Genomic DNA, 16,198 nt, shown 5'->3' with positions numbered 1-16,198 from the left:
CCCTGGAGCCGGGTCCACCCGGTGTCCACCGTCGTCACCGGAGCGAGGTAGACCTTTTGACTCGGAGCCGGGTAGACCTGGTGTCCGCCGCGAGCCTCGAAGCGTGGTAGACCCGTTGCCCTTGCAACCGTCCCACTCGGTGGCGCCCTCCCTGTTGTCACGCCGGCCTAGGAGCCGGGTCGACTTGTTGTCCGCCGCCCTGCCCGGAGCAAGGCACACCCGTTACCCCCACGACCGGCGGCCTCGACTCGGCGGCGCCCTCCCCGGCGGCACGCAGGCCTCGGAGCCGGGTCGACCCCGTGTCCGTCGCCCTCCCCGGAGCAAGGCAGACCCGTTGCCCTCGCAACTGGCCTCCTCGACTCGGCGACGCCCTCTTTGCCGGCACCCTGGCCCAGGAGCCGTTTCGACGCGGTTTCCGCCGCCCTCCCCGGAGAGAGGTAGACCTGTTGCCCCGGAGCCGGGTCCACCTAATGTGTGCCGCCTGCCCCGGAGCGAGGTAGACCTGTTGTCTTGGAGCAGGGTAGACCTGATGTCTGCCGCCGGCCCTGGACCAAGGTAGAGCTGTTGTTCCGGAGCCGGGTAGACCTGGTGTCCGCCGCTGGACCCGCAGCAATGTAGACCCGTTGCCCCTGCGACTGACATCCTCGATTTGGCGGCGCCCACCTTGGCGGCACACCCGCCCCGGAATTGCTAGGACCCGGTGTCCGCCGCCCTTCCCGGAGCGAGGCAGTCCTTTCGCCCTCTGTGACCATCCGCCTCGACTCGGCGGCGCCCTCCCGGGCGGCCCACCGGCCTAGGATACGGGTCGACCCGTTGTCTGCCGCCTTCTACGGAGCGAGGTAGACCTGTTGTCCCAGAGCCGTGTCGACCCAGTGTCCGCCGCCTTCCCTGCAGCAAAGCAGACCTGTCGCCTTGGCGACCGGCTGCCTCAACTCACCGGCGTCACCTGTTGTCCCGGAGCCGGGTCGACCCGGTGTCCGCCACCCTCCCCTGAGCAAGGCAGACTCCTTGCCTCGGCGACCAGCTGCCTCGACTCGGCGGCGCCCTCTCTGGCGGCACGTCAGCCCTGGAGCCGGGTCGACCCGGTGTCTGTTGCCCTCCCAAGAGCAAGGTAGACCCATTGCCCGCCGCGACCGGCCGACTCAGCGGTGCCCTCCCCGGCGGCTCGCCGGTCTCGTAGCCGGGTCGAACCAGTGTCCGCCGCCATTCCCGGAGCGAGGCAGACCAGTTGCCCTTTGCGACTGGCCGCCCTCCCTGGCGGCACCTTGGCCCAGGAGCCGGGTCGACCTAGTGTCTGCCCCTTTTGCCGGAGAGAGGTAGACTTGCTGTCCTGAAGCCGGGTACACCTGATGTCCGTCGTCGGCCCCGGAGGGAGGTAAACATGTTGTCCTGGAGCCGGTAGACCCGGTGTCCGCCGCCAGCCCCGGAGCGAGGCAGACCCGTTGCTTTTGCGACCGCCCGCTTCGACTCGGCGGCGCCCTCCCCGGAGGCACGCCCGCGACAGAGCCTGGTCGACCCGGTTTCCGCCACCCTCCCCATAGCGAGGCAGAACCGTCGCCTCCATGACCGGCTGCCTTAACTTGGCGGCGCCCTCACTGGCGGCACGTCGGCCACGGAGTTAGGTCGACCCGGTGTCCGTCGCCCTCCCCATACCAAAGCAGACCCGTTGCCCCCGCTACCGGCTGCCTCGACTCGCCAGCGCCCTACTCGGCGGCACGCCGGCCCAGGATCTGGGTCGACCCGGTGTCCGCCGCTTTCCCCGGAGAGAGGTAGACTTGTTGTCCCGGAGCCGGGTAGACTGATTTCCGCCGCCAGCCCCGGAGGGAATTAAACCTGTTGTCCTGGAGCCGGGTAGACCCGGTGCCCTCCGCCGGCCCCGGAGCGAGGTAGACTCGTTGCCCTTGCGTCCGGCCGCCTCGACTCGGCGCCGCCCTCCCCAGCGACCCGCTGGCCTAGGATCTGGGTCGACCCCGTGTCCTTTGCCCTCCCCGGAGCAAGGTAGACCTTTTGTCTTGGAGCCAGGTAGACCTGATGTCCACCGCCGCCCCCGGGGCGAGGTAGACCTCTTGTTCCGGAGTTGGGTAGACCTGGTGTCCGCCGCCGGCCCCGGAGCGAGGTAAACCCCGTTGCCCGTGCGACCGGCCGCCTCGACTCGACGGCGTCCTCTTTGGCGATACCCTGGCCCCGGAGCCGGGTCGACTTGGTGTCCACCGCCCTCCACGGAGAGAGGTAGACCTTTTCTCCCAGAGCCTGGTAGACCTGATGTCCGCCGCCTACCCCGAAGCGAGGCAGACCCGTCGCCCCCGCGACGGACTGCCTTGACTCGGCGGCGCCCACCCCGGCGGTACGCTGGCCCCAAAGCCGGGTCTTCCCGGTGTTTGCCCCCCTGCCCGGAAGGAGGCAGACCCGTTACCCTTGCGATTGGACGACTCCGGCCTAGGATACTGGTCGACCTGGTGTCCGCCGCCTTCTCTCGGAGCGAGGTAGACCTGTTGTCCCGGAGCCGGGTAGACCTGATGTCCGCCGCCGGCCCCGGAGAGAGGTAGATCTGATGTTCCGGAGCCGGGCAGACCCGGTGTCTGCCGATGACCCCAGAGCGAGGTAGACCCGCTGCCCCTGCGACCGGCCCACTCGGCGACGCGCTTTGCGGCGGCCCGCCGGCCTAGGATCCGGGTCGACCTGATGTCCGCCGCCCATTCCTGAGCCGAGGCAGACTCCTTGCCTAGGCGACCAGCTGCCTCGACTTGACGGCGCCCTCTCCGGCGGCACGCCAGCCCCGGAGCCGGGTCGACCCGGTGTCTGTTGCCCTCCCAAGAGCGAGGTACACCTGTTGTCCGGAAGCCGGGTAGACCTGATGTCCGCCGCCGGCCCCGGAGCGAGGTAGACCTGTTGTTTCGGAGCCGGGTAGACCTGGTGTCCTCCGCTGGCCCCGGAGCGAGGTAGACCCGCTGCCCCCGCGACCGGCCGACTCGGCGGTGCCCTCCCCGGCGGCCCGCCGGCCCCGAAGCTGGGTCGTCCCGGTGTCCGCTGCCATTCCCGGAGTGAGGCAGATGCATTGCCCCTTGCGAATGGCCGCCTCGACTCGGCGCCGCCCTCCCTAGCGACCTGCCGGCCTAGGAGCCGGGCCGACCCGGTGTCCGGCGCCCTGCTGGGAGCGAGGCAGACCCGTTGCTTCCGCGACCGGGCGCCTCGACTCAACGGCGCCCTCTCTGGCGGCACGCCGGCCCCGGAGCCAGGTCGACCCAGTGTCCGCCGCGCTCCCCGCAGTGAGGTAGACCCGTTGTTCCGGAGTTGGGTAGACCTGGTGTCAGCCGCTGGTCCCAAACCGAGGTAGACCTGTTGCCCTTGCGACCAGCCGACTCGGCGACGCCCTACCCGACGGCCCTCTGGCCTAAAAGCCGGGTCTTCCCGGTGTTTGCCCCCCTGCCCGGAAGGAGGCAGACCCGTTGCCCTTGCGATTGGGCGACTCCGGCGTAGGATATGGGTCGACCCGGTGTCCGCCGCCTTCCCTCAGAGCGAGGTAGACCTGTTGTCCCGGAGCCGGGTAGACCTGATGTCCGCCGCCGGCCCCGGAGCGAGGTAGATCTGATGTTCCGGAGCCGAGCAGACCCGGTGTCCGCCGCCCTCCCCGTAGCGAGGCAGACCCGTCGCCCCCGCGACTGGCCGCCTCGACTGTGCAGCGCCCTCCCTGGCAGCACGCCGGCCCCAGAGTCAGGTTGACTTGGAGTCCGCCGCCCTTCCCGTAGCGAAGCAGACCCCTCGCCCCCACCACAGGCCGCCTCGACTTGGCGGCGCCATCCCTGGCGGCACGCCGGCCTAGGAGCTGGGTCGACCTGGTGTCCGCCCCTTTCCCCGGAGCGAGGTAGACCTGTTGTCCCGGAGCCGGGTAGACCTGAGGTTCGCTGCCGGTCCCGGAGCGAGGTAGACCTGGTGTTCCGGATTCGGGTAGACTCAGTGTCCGCCACCGGACCCTGAGCGTGGTAGACCCGTTGCCCTTGCGATCGGCAGACTCGACTCTGCGGCGCCCTCCCCGGGGACCCGCCGGCCTAGGTGCCGGGTCGACCCGGTGCCCGCCGCCCTCCCAGGAGCGAAGTAGACCTCTTGTCTTGGAGCCGGGCACACCTGATGTCCACTGCCGGCCCCGGAGCGAGGTAGACGTGGTGTTCCGGATCAGGGTAGACCCGGTGTCGGCCGCCGGACCCGAAGTGAGGTAGACCCGACTCACCCGCGACCGGCCGCCTCGACTAGGCGGCGCCCTCCCCGGCGGCACGCCTGCCTCGGAGCCGGGTCGACCCGGTGTCCGCCGCCTTTCCCGGAGCAAGGTAGACCTGTTGTCCCGGAGCCGGGTAGACCTGATGTTCGCTGCCAGCCCCGGAGCGAGGTAGACCTGTTATTCCGGAGCCGGGTTGACCTGGTGTCTGCCGCCGGCCGCGGAGCGCGGTAGACCCGTTGCCCTTGCAACCCGCCGACTCGGCGGCGCCCTCCCCGGCGGCACGCCGGTTGTGGAGCCGAGTCGACCCGGTGTCCACCGCCCTCCCCGGAGAGAGGTAGACTTTTCTCCCAGAGCCGGGTCGACCTGATGTCCGCCGCCGACACGGGAGCGAGGTAGACCTGTTGCCCCCGCGACCGGCCGACTCGGCGGCGCCCTCCCCGTCGGCCCGCCGGCCTCAAAGCCGGGTCAACCCGGTGTTCGCCGCATTGCCCTGAGTGAGGCAGACCCGTTGCCCCCTGCGACATACCTCCTCAATTTCCTGGCGCCCGCCTGGGCTGCGCCCCCGCTCCGGAGCTGGGTCGACCCGGTGTCCGCCGCCTTTCCCAGAGCGAGGTAGACCTGTTGTCCCGGAGCCGGGTAGACCTGATGTCCGCTGCCAGCCCCGGAGCGAGGTAGACCTGTTATTCAGGAGCCGCGTAGACCCAGTGTCTACCGCTGGCCCCGGAGCGCTGTAGACCCGTTGCCCTTGCGACCGGCCGACTCGGCGGTGCCCTCCCTGGCGGCCCGGCGACCTAGGATACGGGTCGACCCGGTGTCCGCCGCCTTCCATGTAGCGAAGCAGACCCGTTGCCCCCGCGACATACCTCCTCGACTCGGCGACGCCCTCCCCGGCGGCACCTTCGCCCCGCAGCCGGGTCGACCCGGTGTAGGCTGCCCTCCCTCGGAGCGAGGTAGACCTGTTGTCCCGGACCCTGGTAGACCTGATGTCCGCCGCCGGCCCGGGAGCGAGGTAGACCTGTTGTTCCGGAGCTGGGTAGACCCGACTTCTGCCGCTCTCCCCTGAGCGAGGCAGACTCCTTGCCTCGGCGAACAGCTGCATCGACTCGGCGAAGCCCTCTCCAGCAGCACGCCAGCCCCGGAGCCGGGTCGACCCGGTGTCTGTTGCGCTCCCAAGAGCGAGGTACACCTATTGTCCCGGAGCCGGGTAGACCTGATGTCCGCCACCGACCCCGGAGCGAGGTAGACCTGTTGTTCCGGAGCCGAGTAGATCTGGTGTCTGCTGCTGGCCCCGGATCGAGGCAAACCCGTTGCCCCTGCGACCGGCCGACTCGGCGGCGCCCTTCCCAGCAACCCTCAGGACCCGGAGTTGGGTCGACCCGGTGGCCGCCAATTCCAGAGCAAGGAATACGCGTTGTCCCCGCGACCGGCCGAGTTGGTGGCGCCGGATAGACCCAGTGTACGCCGCCCTCCCCGGAGTGAGGCAGACCCGTTGTCCATGCGACCGGCCGCGGTCGCGTCGGCGGTGCCCTCCCCGGCAGCCTGCCAGCCCCGGAGCGGGGTAGACCAGGTGGCCGCTGCCCTCCCGAGAGCGAGGCAGACCCGTTGTCCATGCGACCGGCCGACTCGGTGGCACCCAACCTGGCATGCCGCCTACCCCAGAGCTGAGTAGACCCGGTGTTTGCCGCAATAAGACTAAATGGGAGATAGACCTGTTGTCCCGGAGCGAGGTAGACCAGGTGCGCACCGCCGGCCTCGGAGAGAGATAGATCTGTTGTCCCGGAGCCGGGTTAAGCTGGAATCCGCCGCCCTCCCCGGATCGAGGCAGACCCGTTGTCCCCGCGACCAGCCGACTCTACGGCGCCGTCCCCGACACCACGCCGTCCCCGGAGCTGGGTCGACCCGGTGTTTGCCGCCGTCCCCGGAGCGAGGCAGACCCGTTGCACCCGTGACCGGTCGCCTCGACTCGGAGGCACCCTCCTCGGCAGCCCGCCAGCCCCGGAGCTGGGTCGACCCAGTGTCCGCCACGCTCCCCGGAGCGAGGCAGATTCGTTGTCCCCCGCGACCGGCCGCGTCGCCTGGGCGGCGCTCCTCCCGGCGGCACACCGGCCTCGGAGATGGGTAGACACGATGTCTGCCACCATCCCAGGAGCGAGGCAGACCTGTTGCTTTCGCGACCGGCCGACTCGACTCGGCGGCGCCCTCCCCGGCGGCCCTCCGGACCTGGAGCCGGGTCGACCAGGTGGTGGCCGGCTTCGGAGCAAGGCGGACCCTTTGTCCCCGCGACCGGGCGACTCGGCGGCGCCCCCACTGGCATGTCGCCAGCCCCAGAGGTGGGTAGACCCAGTGTCCGACACAATAAGAGCAAGCTAGACCTGTTGTCCCGGAGCGAGGTAGACCTGGTATCCGCCACCGGCCCTGGAGTGAGGTAGACCCGTTGTCCCGGAACCGGGTAGAGCTGGTGTCCGTCTCCGGCCTCGGAGTGAGGTAGACCTGTTGCCCCCGCGACCGGCCGACTCCACGGCGCCCTCCCCGGCTACACGCCGACCCGAAGAGGAGTCGACCCGGTGTCTGCCGCCTTCCCCAGAGAGAGGTAGACCCGTTGCCCCCGCGACAGGTCGCCTAGGGTGCGCCCTCTCCGGCGGCCCGCCGACCCCAAAGTAGGGTAGACCTGGTGTCTGCCGCACTCCTCGGAGCGAGGCAGACCCATTGCCCCTGCGACCGGTTGACTCGACTCGGCGGCGCCCTCTGCAATGGCCCGCTGACCCCAGACCCGGGTCGACCCGGTGTCCGCCACCCTCCCCCGAACGAGACAGATCCGTGTTCCCCACGACCGGCAGACTCGGCGGCGCCCACACTGGCGGGCCGCCGGCCCCAGAGCCGGGTCAACCCGGTATCCTCCACAATAAGACTAAGTGTGAGGTTAATCTGTTTTCCTGGAGCGAGGTAGACCTGGTGTCGTTCGCCAGCCCCGGAGCGAGGTAGACCTGTGGTCGCGGAGCCGGGTCGAGCTGGTGTCCGCCGCCAGTCTCGGAGTGAGGTAGACCAGTTGCCCCCGCGACCGGACAACCATGTGGCTCGCCGGTCCCGGAGCAGTGTCGACACGGTGTCCGCCGCCTTCCCCGGAGCGAGACAGACCTGTTGCCCCCGCGACCAGCCGCCTCGACTCGGCGGCGCCCTCCCCTGCAGCCCGCCAGCCCCAGAGCTGGGTCGACCTGGTGTCCGCCACACTCCCTGGAGCGAGGCAGACCTGTTGCCCCCGCGACCGATCGCCTCGACTCGGCGGCGCCCTCCCTTGCGGCCCACTGGCCTCTAAACCGGGTAGACTAGGTGGCCGCCGCTCTCCCGGGAGCGAGGCAGACCTGTTGCCCCTGCGACCAGCCGTCTCGGCGGCGCCCTCCCCAGCGGTGTGCCAGCTCCAGAGCTGGGTAGACCTAGTGTCCGCTGCCCTCCCCGGAGCGAGGCAGAACCGTTGCCCCCGCGAGCGGCCGCCTCGCCTCCTCGGCGCTCTTGCCGGCAGCACACCGGCTTCTGAGCGGGGTAGACCAGGTGGCCACCGCCCTTTTGAGAGCGAGGCAGACCCGTTGTCTCCGCGACCGGCCGACTTGTCGGCGCCCAACCTGGCGTGCCGCCGGCCCCAGAGCCGAGTAGACATGGTGTTTGTCGCAATAAGACTAAATGCGAGGTAGACCTGTTGTCCCAGAGGTGGGTAAAGCTGGAATCCGCCGCCGGCCTTGGAGCGAGGTAGACCTGTTGATCCGCGACCAGCAGGCTCCGCGGCATCCTCCCTGGCACCACGCTGGCCCCGGGGCCGAGTTGACCCGGTGTCCGACGCCCTCCCTGGAGCGAGGCAGACCCGTTGCACCCGCGACCGGTCGCCTCGACTCGGAGGCGCCCTCCTCGGCAGCCCGCCGGCCTTGGAGCCGGGTGGACCTGGTGTCCGCCACGCTCCCCGGAGCGAGGCAGATTCGTTGTCCCCGCGACCGGCCGCCTCACGTGGGCGGCGCTCTTCCCGGCGGCACAACGGCCCCGGAGACAGGTAGACACTGTGTCTGCCGCCATCCCAGGAGAGAGGCAGACCTGTTGCTTTCGCGACCGGTAGCCTCGACTCGGCGGCGCCCTCCCAGGAAGCCCGCCGGCCCCGGAACCGGGTCGACCCGGTGTCCGCCACCCTCCCCGAAGCGAGGCAGATTCGTTGTCCCCGCGACCGGCCGTCTTGCCTCGGCAGCGCTCTCCCTGGCGGCCCGACGGCCACGGAGACGGGTAGACCCGGTGTCTGCTGCCATCCCAGGAGCGAGGCAGACCCGTTTCTTTCGCGACCGGCCGCCTGGACTCGGCGGCGCCCTCCCCAGCGGCCCGCCGGCTCCAGAGCTGGGTAGAACCGGTGTCCGCCGCTCTCCCCAGAGCGAGGCAGACCCGTTGTCTCCGCGCCGGGTAGCCTAGACTCGGCGGCGCCCTCCCGGGAAGCCCGCCGGCCCGGAACCTGGTCGACCCGGTGTCCGCCACACTCCCCGGAGCGAGGCCGATTCGTTGTCCTCGCGACCTGCCGCCTCGCCTGGGCGGCGCTCTTCCCGGCGGCACAACAGCCCCGGAGACGGGTAGACACTGTGTCTGCCGCCAACCCAGGAGCGAGGCAGACCCGTTGCCACCGCGACCGGTCGCCTAGGGGGCGCGCTAACAGGCGTCCCGCCGACTCTGGAGCCGGATCGACCCGGTGTCCGCCGCCCTCCCTGGATCGAGTCAGACTCATTGTCCCCACGACCAGGCGACTCGGCGGTGCCCACCCTGGCATACCATTGGCCCCTGAGCCGGGTAGAATCAGTGTTTGCCGCAATAAGACTAAGTGCGAGGTAGACCTGTTTTCCCGGAGCGAGGTAGACCTGGTGTGCAACGCTGGCCTCGGAGTGAGATAGACCTGTTGTTCCCGTGACCGGCCGACTCCGCGGCGCCCTCTCCGGCGGCACGCTGACCTCGGAGCTGGGTCGACCCGGTGTCTGCCGCCCTCCCCGGAGCAAGGCAGAAACGTTGCCCCCACGACCGACCACCTCGACTCGGCGGCGCCCTCCCTGGCAGCCCGTCTGTCGACCCCGGATCTGGGTAGACCAGATGTCCGGCATCCTCCCCAGAGCGAGGCAGAAACCTTGCCCCCACGACCGACCGGCCGACTCGGTGGCGCCCTCCCTGGAGGCCTGCCGGCCCTGGAGTCGGGTAGACCCGGTGTCTGCCGCCCTCCCGGGAGCGTGGCAGACCCGTTGCCCCTGCGACCGGCCGACTCGGCGGCGCCCTCCACAGCGGCACGCAGGACCCGGAGTTGGGTCGACCCGGTAGCCGCCAATTCCAGAGCAAGGAATACGCGTTGTCCCCGCGACCGGCCGAGTTGGTGGCGCCCACCATGGCATGCCGCCGGCCCCAGAACCGGGTAGACCCGGTGTCCGCAGCAATAAGTCTAAGAGCGAGGTAGATCTGTTGTCCCGGAGTGAAAGAGACCTGGTGTTTGCTGCCGGCCCCGGAGCGAGGTAGACCTCTTCTTCCGGAGCCGGATAGACCCAGTGTCCGCCGCCCTCCCCGGAGTGAGGCAGACTCGTTGCCCCCGCGAGCGGCCGCCTTGCGTCGGCGGCGCCCTCCCGGCAGCCCGCCAGCCCCGGAGCGGGGTAGACCAGGTGGCCGCCGCCTTCCCGAGAGCAAGGCAGACCCGTTGTCCATGCGACCGGCCGACTCGGTGGCACCCAACCTGGCATGCCGCCGGCCCCAGAGCTGAGTAGACCCAGTGTTTTCCGCAATAAGACTAAATGCGAGGTAGACCTGTTGTCCCGGAGCGAGGTAGACCAGGTGTGCCCCGCCGGCCTCGGAGCGAGGTAGACCTGTTGTCCCGGAGCCGGGTTAAGCTGGAATCCGCCTCTCCCCGGATCGAGGCAGACCCATTGTCCCCGTGACCAGCCGACTCTACGGCGCCGTCCCCGACGCCACGCCGTCCCCGGAGCCGGGTCGACCCGGTGTTTGCCGGCGTCCCCGGAGCGAGGCAGACCCGTTGCACCCGTGACCGGTCGCCTCGACTCTACGGCGCCCTCCCCGGCTACACGCCGACCCCGAAGAGGAGTCGACCCGGTGTCTGCCGCCTTCCCCAGAGAGAGGTAGACCCGTTGGCCCGCAACAGGTCGTCTAGGGTGCGCCCTCTCCGGCGGCCCGCCGACCCCAAAGCCGGGTAGACCTGGTGTCTGCCGCACTCCTCGGAGCGAGGCAGACCCGTTGCCCCTGCGACCGGTCGACTCGACTCGGCGGTGCCCTCCGCGACGGCCCGCTGACCCCGGAGCCGGGTCGACCCGGTGTCCGCCACCCTCCACAATAAGACTAAGTGTGAGGTTAATCTGTTTTCCTGGAGCGAGGTAGAACTGGTGTCGTCCGCCAGCCCCGGAGCGAGGTAGACCTGTGGTCGCAGAGCCGGGTCGAGCTGGTGTTGCCGCCGGCCTTGGAGTGAGGTAGACCTGTTGCCCCCCGTGACCGGCCAACCATGTGGCTCGCCGGTCCCGGAGCCGTGTCGACACGGTGTCCGCCACACTCCCTGGAGCGAGGCAGACCTGTTGCCCCCGCGACCGACCGCCTCAACTCGGTGGCGCCCTCCCTTGCGGCCCGCTGGCCTCTAAACCGGGTAGACTAGGTGGCCGCCGCTCTCCCAGGTGCGAGGCAGACCCGTTGCCCCTGCGACCGGCTGCCTCGGCGGCGCCCTCCCCGGCGGCCCGCCGGCTCCAGAGCCAGGTAGACCCGGTTTCCGCCGCCCTCCTCGGAGCAAGGCAGACCCGCTACACACGCGACCGTTCGCCTTGACTCAGAGGCGCCCTCCCGGGCAGCCCGCCGGTCTTGCAGCCGGTTCGACAAAGTGTCCGCCACGCTCCCCGGAGCGAGGCAGATTCGTTGTCCCCGCGACCGGCCACCTCGCCTTGGCGGCACTCTCCCCAACGGCACGCCGGCCCCTGAGACGGGTAGACCCGGTGTCTGCCACTCACCCCGGAGCGAGACAGACCCGTTGCCCCGCGACCGGCCGCCTAGGGGCTGCCCTCCTTGGCAACCCGCCGACCCTGGAGTCGGGTAGACCCGGTGTCTGACGCCCTCCCCAGAGCAAGGTAGACTCGTTGTCTAAGCAACCAGGCGATTCAGCGGCGCCCACCCTGGCATGCCATTGGCCCCAGAGTCGGGTGCACCCGGTGTTTGCCGCAATAAGACTAAGTGCATGGTAGACCTTTTGTCCCGGAGCGAGGTAGACCTGTTACCCCCGTGACCGGCCGACTTCGCGACGCCCTCCCCAGCGGCACACCGGTCCCGAAGCCGGGACGACCCGGTGTCCTGCGCCCTCCCTGGAGCGAGGCAGACCTGTTGCCCCCGCGACCGACCGCCTCGACTCGGCGGCGCCCTCCCCGGCGGTGCGCCAGCTCCAGAGCTGGGTAGACCCAGTGTCCGCCGCCCTCCCCGGAGCGAGGCAGAACCGTTGCCCCCGTGAGCGGCCGCCTCGCCTCGGCGGCGCTCTTGCCGGCAGCACACCGGTCCCTGAGCGGGGTAGACCAGGTGGCCGCGGACCTTTTGAGACCGAGGCAGACCGGTTGTCCCTGCGACCGGCCGACTCGTCGGCGCCCAACCTGGCATGCCGCCGGCCCCAGAGCCGAGTAGACATGGTGTTTGCCGCAATGAGACTAAATGCGAGGTAGACCTGCTCTCCCGGAGGCGGGTAAAGCTGGAATCCGCCACCGGCCTCGGAGCGAGGTAAACCTGTTGCCCCCGCGACCAGCCGACTGGAGCCGGGTCGACCCGGTGTGTGCCGCCCTCCCCAGAGCGAGGCAGACCCGTTGTCTCCGCGACCGGTAGCCTAGACTCGGCGGCGCCCTCCCGGGAAGCCCGCCAGCCCCGGAACCTGGTCGACCCGGTGTCCGCCACGCTCCCCGGAGCGAGGCAGATTCGTTGTCCTCGGGACCTGCCGCCTCGCCTGGGCGGCGCTCTTCCCGGCGGCACAACAGCCCCGGAGACGGGTAGACACTGTGTCTGCCGCCATCCCAGGAGCGAGGCAGACCCGTTGCTTTCGCGACCGACCGCCTCGACTCGGCGGCGCCCTCCCCGGCGGCCCGCCGGCTCCAGAGCTGGGTAGAACCGGTGTCCGCCGCTCTCCCCGGAGCGAGGCAGACCCGTTGCCCCGCGACCGGCCGCAAAGGGGCCGCCATACTTGCAACCCCACGACCCCGGAGCCGGGTAGACCCGGTGTCCGCCACCCTCCCCGAAGCGAGGCAGATTCGTTGTCCCCGCGACCGGCCGTCTTGCCTCGGCAGCGCTCTCCCTGGCGGCCCGACGGCCACGGAGACGGGTAGACCCGGTGTCTGCCGCCATCCCAGGAGCGAGGCAGACCCGTTGCTTTCGCGACCGGCCGCCTGGACTCGGCGGCGCCCTCCCCAGCGGCCCGCCGGCTCCAGAGCTGGGTAGAACCGGTGTCCGCCGCTCTCCCCAGAGTGAGGCAGACCCGTTGTCTCCGCGCCGGGTAGCCTAGACTCGGCGGCGCCCTCCCGGGAAGCCCGCCGGCCCGGAACCTGGTCGACCCGGTGTCCGCCACACTCCCCGGAGCGAGGCCGATTCGTTGTCCCCGCGACCTGCCGCCTCGCCTGGGCGGCGCTCTTCCCGGCGGCACAACAGCCCCGGAGACAGGTAGACACTGTGTCTGCCGCCATCCCAGGAGCGAGGCAGACCCGTTGCCACCGCGACCGGTCGCCTAGGGGGCGCACTAACAGGCGTCCCGCCGACTCTGGAGCCGGATCGACCCGGTGTCCGCCGCCCTCCCTGGATCGAGTCAGACTCATTGTCCCCGCGACCAGGCGACTCGGCGGTGCCCACCCTGGCATACCATTGGCCCCTGAGCCGGGTAGAATCAGTGTTTGCCGCAATAAGACTAAATGCGAGGTAGACCTGTTGTCCCGGAGCGAGGTAGACCAGGTGTGCACCGCCGGCCTCGGAGCGAGGTAGACCTGTTGTCCCGGAGCCGGGTTAAGCTGGAATCCGCCTCTCCCCGGATCGAGGCAGACCCATTGTTCCCAGCCACCAGCCGACTCTACGGCGCCGTCCCCGACACCACGCCGTCCCCGGAGCGAGGCAGACCCGTTGCACCCGTGACCGGTCGCCTCGACTCAGAGGTGCCCTCCTCGGCAGCCCGCCGGCCTTGGAGCTGGGTCGACCCGGTGTCCGCCACGCTCCCCGGAGCGAGGCAGATTCGTTGTCCCCGCGACCTGCTGCCTCGCCTGGGCGGCGCTCTTCCCGGCGGCACAACAGCCCCGGAGACGGGTAGACACTGTGTCTGCCACCATCCCAGGAGCGAGGCAGACCTGTTGCTTTCGCGACTGGCCGACTCGACTCGGCGGCGCCCTCCCCGGCGGCCCTCCGGACCTGGAGCCGGGTCGACCAGGTGGTGGCCGGCTTCGGAGCAAGGCAGACCCTTTGTCCCCGCGACCGGGCGACTTGGCGGTTCCCCCACTGGCATGTCGCCAGCCCCAGAGGTGGGTAGACCCAGTGTCCGACGCAATAAGAGCGAGCTAGACCTGTTGTCCCGGAGCGAGGTAGACCTGGTATCCGCCGCCGGCCCCGGAGCGAGGTAGACCAGTTGTCCAGGAACCGTGTAGAGCTGGTGTCCGTCACCGGCCTCGGAGTGAGGTAGACCTGTTGCCCCCGCGACCGGCCGACTCCACGGCGCCCTCCCCGGCTACACGCCGACCCCGAAGAGGAGTCGACCCGGTGTCTGCCGCCTTCCCCAGAGAGAGGTAGACCCGTTGGCCCGCAACAGGTCGTCTAGGATGTGCCTTCTCCGGCGGCCCGCCGACCCCAAAGCCGGGTAGACCTGGTGTCTGCCGCACTCCTCGGAGCGAGGCAGACCCGTTGCCCCTGCGACCGGTCGACTCGACTCGGCGGTGCTCTCCGCGACGGCCCGCTGACCCCGGAGCCGGGTCGACCCGGTGTCCGCCACCCTCCACAATAAGACTAAGTGGGAGGTTAATCTGTTTTCCTGGAGCGAGGCAGACCTGGTGTCGTCCGCCAGCCCCGGAGCGAGGTAGACCTGTGGTCGCAGAGCCGGGTCGAGCTGGTGTTGCCGACGGCCTCGGAGTGAGGTAGACCTGTTGCCCCCGCGACCGACCGCCTCAACTCGGCGGCGCCCTCCCTTGCGGCCCGCTGGCCTCTAAACCAGGTAGACTAGGTGGCCGCCGCTCTCCCAGGTGCGAGGCAGACCCGTTGCCCCTGCGACCGGCCGCCTCGACTCGGCAGCACACCTCGCGACAGCCCGATGACCCCGGAGCCAGGTCGACCCGGTGTCCGCCGCCCTCCCCAGAGCGAGGCAGACCCATGGTCCCCGCGACCGCCAGACTCGGCGGCGCCCACCCTGGCGGGTCGCTGGCCCCAGAGCCGGGTCGACCCGGTGTCCTCCTCAATAAGACTAAGTGCGAGGTAGACCTGTTGTCCCGGAGCGAGGTAGACCTGGTGTCCGCCGCCGGCCCCGGAGCAAGGAAGACCTGTTGTCCCGGAGCCGGGTAAACCTTGTGTCTGCCGCCGGCCCCGGAGCGAGGTAGACCTGTTGACCCTGTGAACGGCTGACTCCGCGGCGCCCTCCCTGGCGGCCCGCCGGCCCCGGAGCCGTGTCGACCCGGTGTCGGACGCCCTCCCTGAAGCGAGGCAGACCCGTTGTCCCCGCGACCGGCCGCCTCGCCTCGTCGGCGCTCTCGCTGGCGGCACGCCAACCTCGGAGCCGTGTCGACCTGGTGTCCGCCGCCCTCCCCGAAGCAAGGCAGACCCGTTGCCCCCGCGACCAGCTGCCTCGACTAGGCGGCGCCCTCCCCGGTGGCCCACCGACCCCTAAACCATGTAGACCTGGTGTCCGCCGCATTCCCCGGAGCAAGGCAGACCCGTTGCCCCTGCAACCAGCCGCCTCGACTCGGCGGCGCACTCGCAGGCGGCCTGCCGGCCCCCGAGCCCGTTCGACCCGGTTTCCGCCGCCCTCCCCGGAGCGAGGCAGACCCGTTGTCCCCACGACCGGCCGACTCGGCGGCGCCCACCCTGGCATGCCGCCGGCCCCAGAGCCGGCTAGACCCGGTGTTTGCCGCAATAAGACTAAGTGCGAGGTAGACCTGTTGTCTCAGAGCGAGGTAGACCTGGTGTCCGCCGCCGGCCCCGGAGCAACGTAGACCTGTTGTCCCGGAGCCGGGTAAAGCTGGTGTTCGCCGACGGCCTCGGTGCGAGGTAGACCTTTTGCCCCCGCGACAGGCCGACTCCGCGGCGCCCTTGCCGGCGACACGCCGGCCTCGGAGATGGGTAGACACGGTGTCCGCCGCCCTGCCAGAACCGAGGCAGACCCGTTGCCCCCGTGACCGGCTGCCTCGACTCGGCGGCACCCTCCCCAGTGGCCCGCCGGCCCCTAAACAATGTAGACCTGGTGTCCGCCGCCCTCCCCGGAGCGCGGCAGACCCGTTGAACCTGCGACCGGCCTACTCAGCGGCGCCCTCCCTGGCCGTGCGCCGGCTCCAGAGCCGGGTAGACCTGTTGTCTGCCACACTCCCCGGAGCGAGGCAGACCCGTTTCCCCCCTGACCGACCACCTAGGGGGCGCCCTCTCCAGCGGCCCGCCGACTCTGGAGCCGGATCGACCCGGTGTCCGCTGCCATCCCTGGATCGAGGAAGACCCGTTGTCGCTGCGACCAAGCGACTCGGCAGCGCCCACCTTGGCATGCCGTAGGCGCCAGAAGCAAGTAGACCCGGTGTTTGCCACAATAAGACTAAGTGTGAGGTAGACCTGTTGTCCCGGCGTGAGGTAGACCTGGTGTGTGCCACCGGCCCTGGAGCAAGGTAGACCTGTTGTCTCGGAGCCGGGTAAAGCTGGTGTCCTCCGCCGGCCTCGGAGCGAGGTAGACCTGTTGCCCCCGCGACTGGCCGACTGCGCGGCGCCCTCCCCAGCGGCACGCCGGCCGCGGAACCGGGTCGA

Source organism: Erithacus rubecula, assembly GCF_903797595.1.
Source record: "Erithacus rubecula genome assembly, contig: scaffold_139_arrow_ctg1, whole genome shotgun sequence".
In the NCBI taxonomy this organism is placed as follows: Eukaryota; Metazoa; Chordata; class Aves; order Passeriformes; family Muscicapidae; genus Erithacus; species Erithacus rubecula.
Note: the sequence above shows the minus strand (reverse complement) of the source record.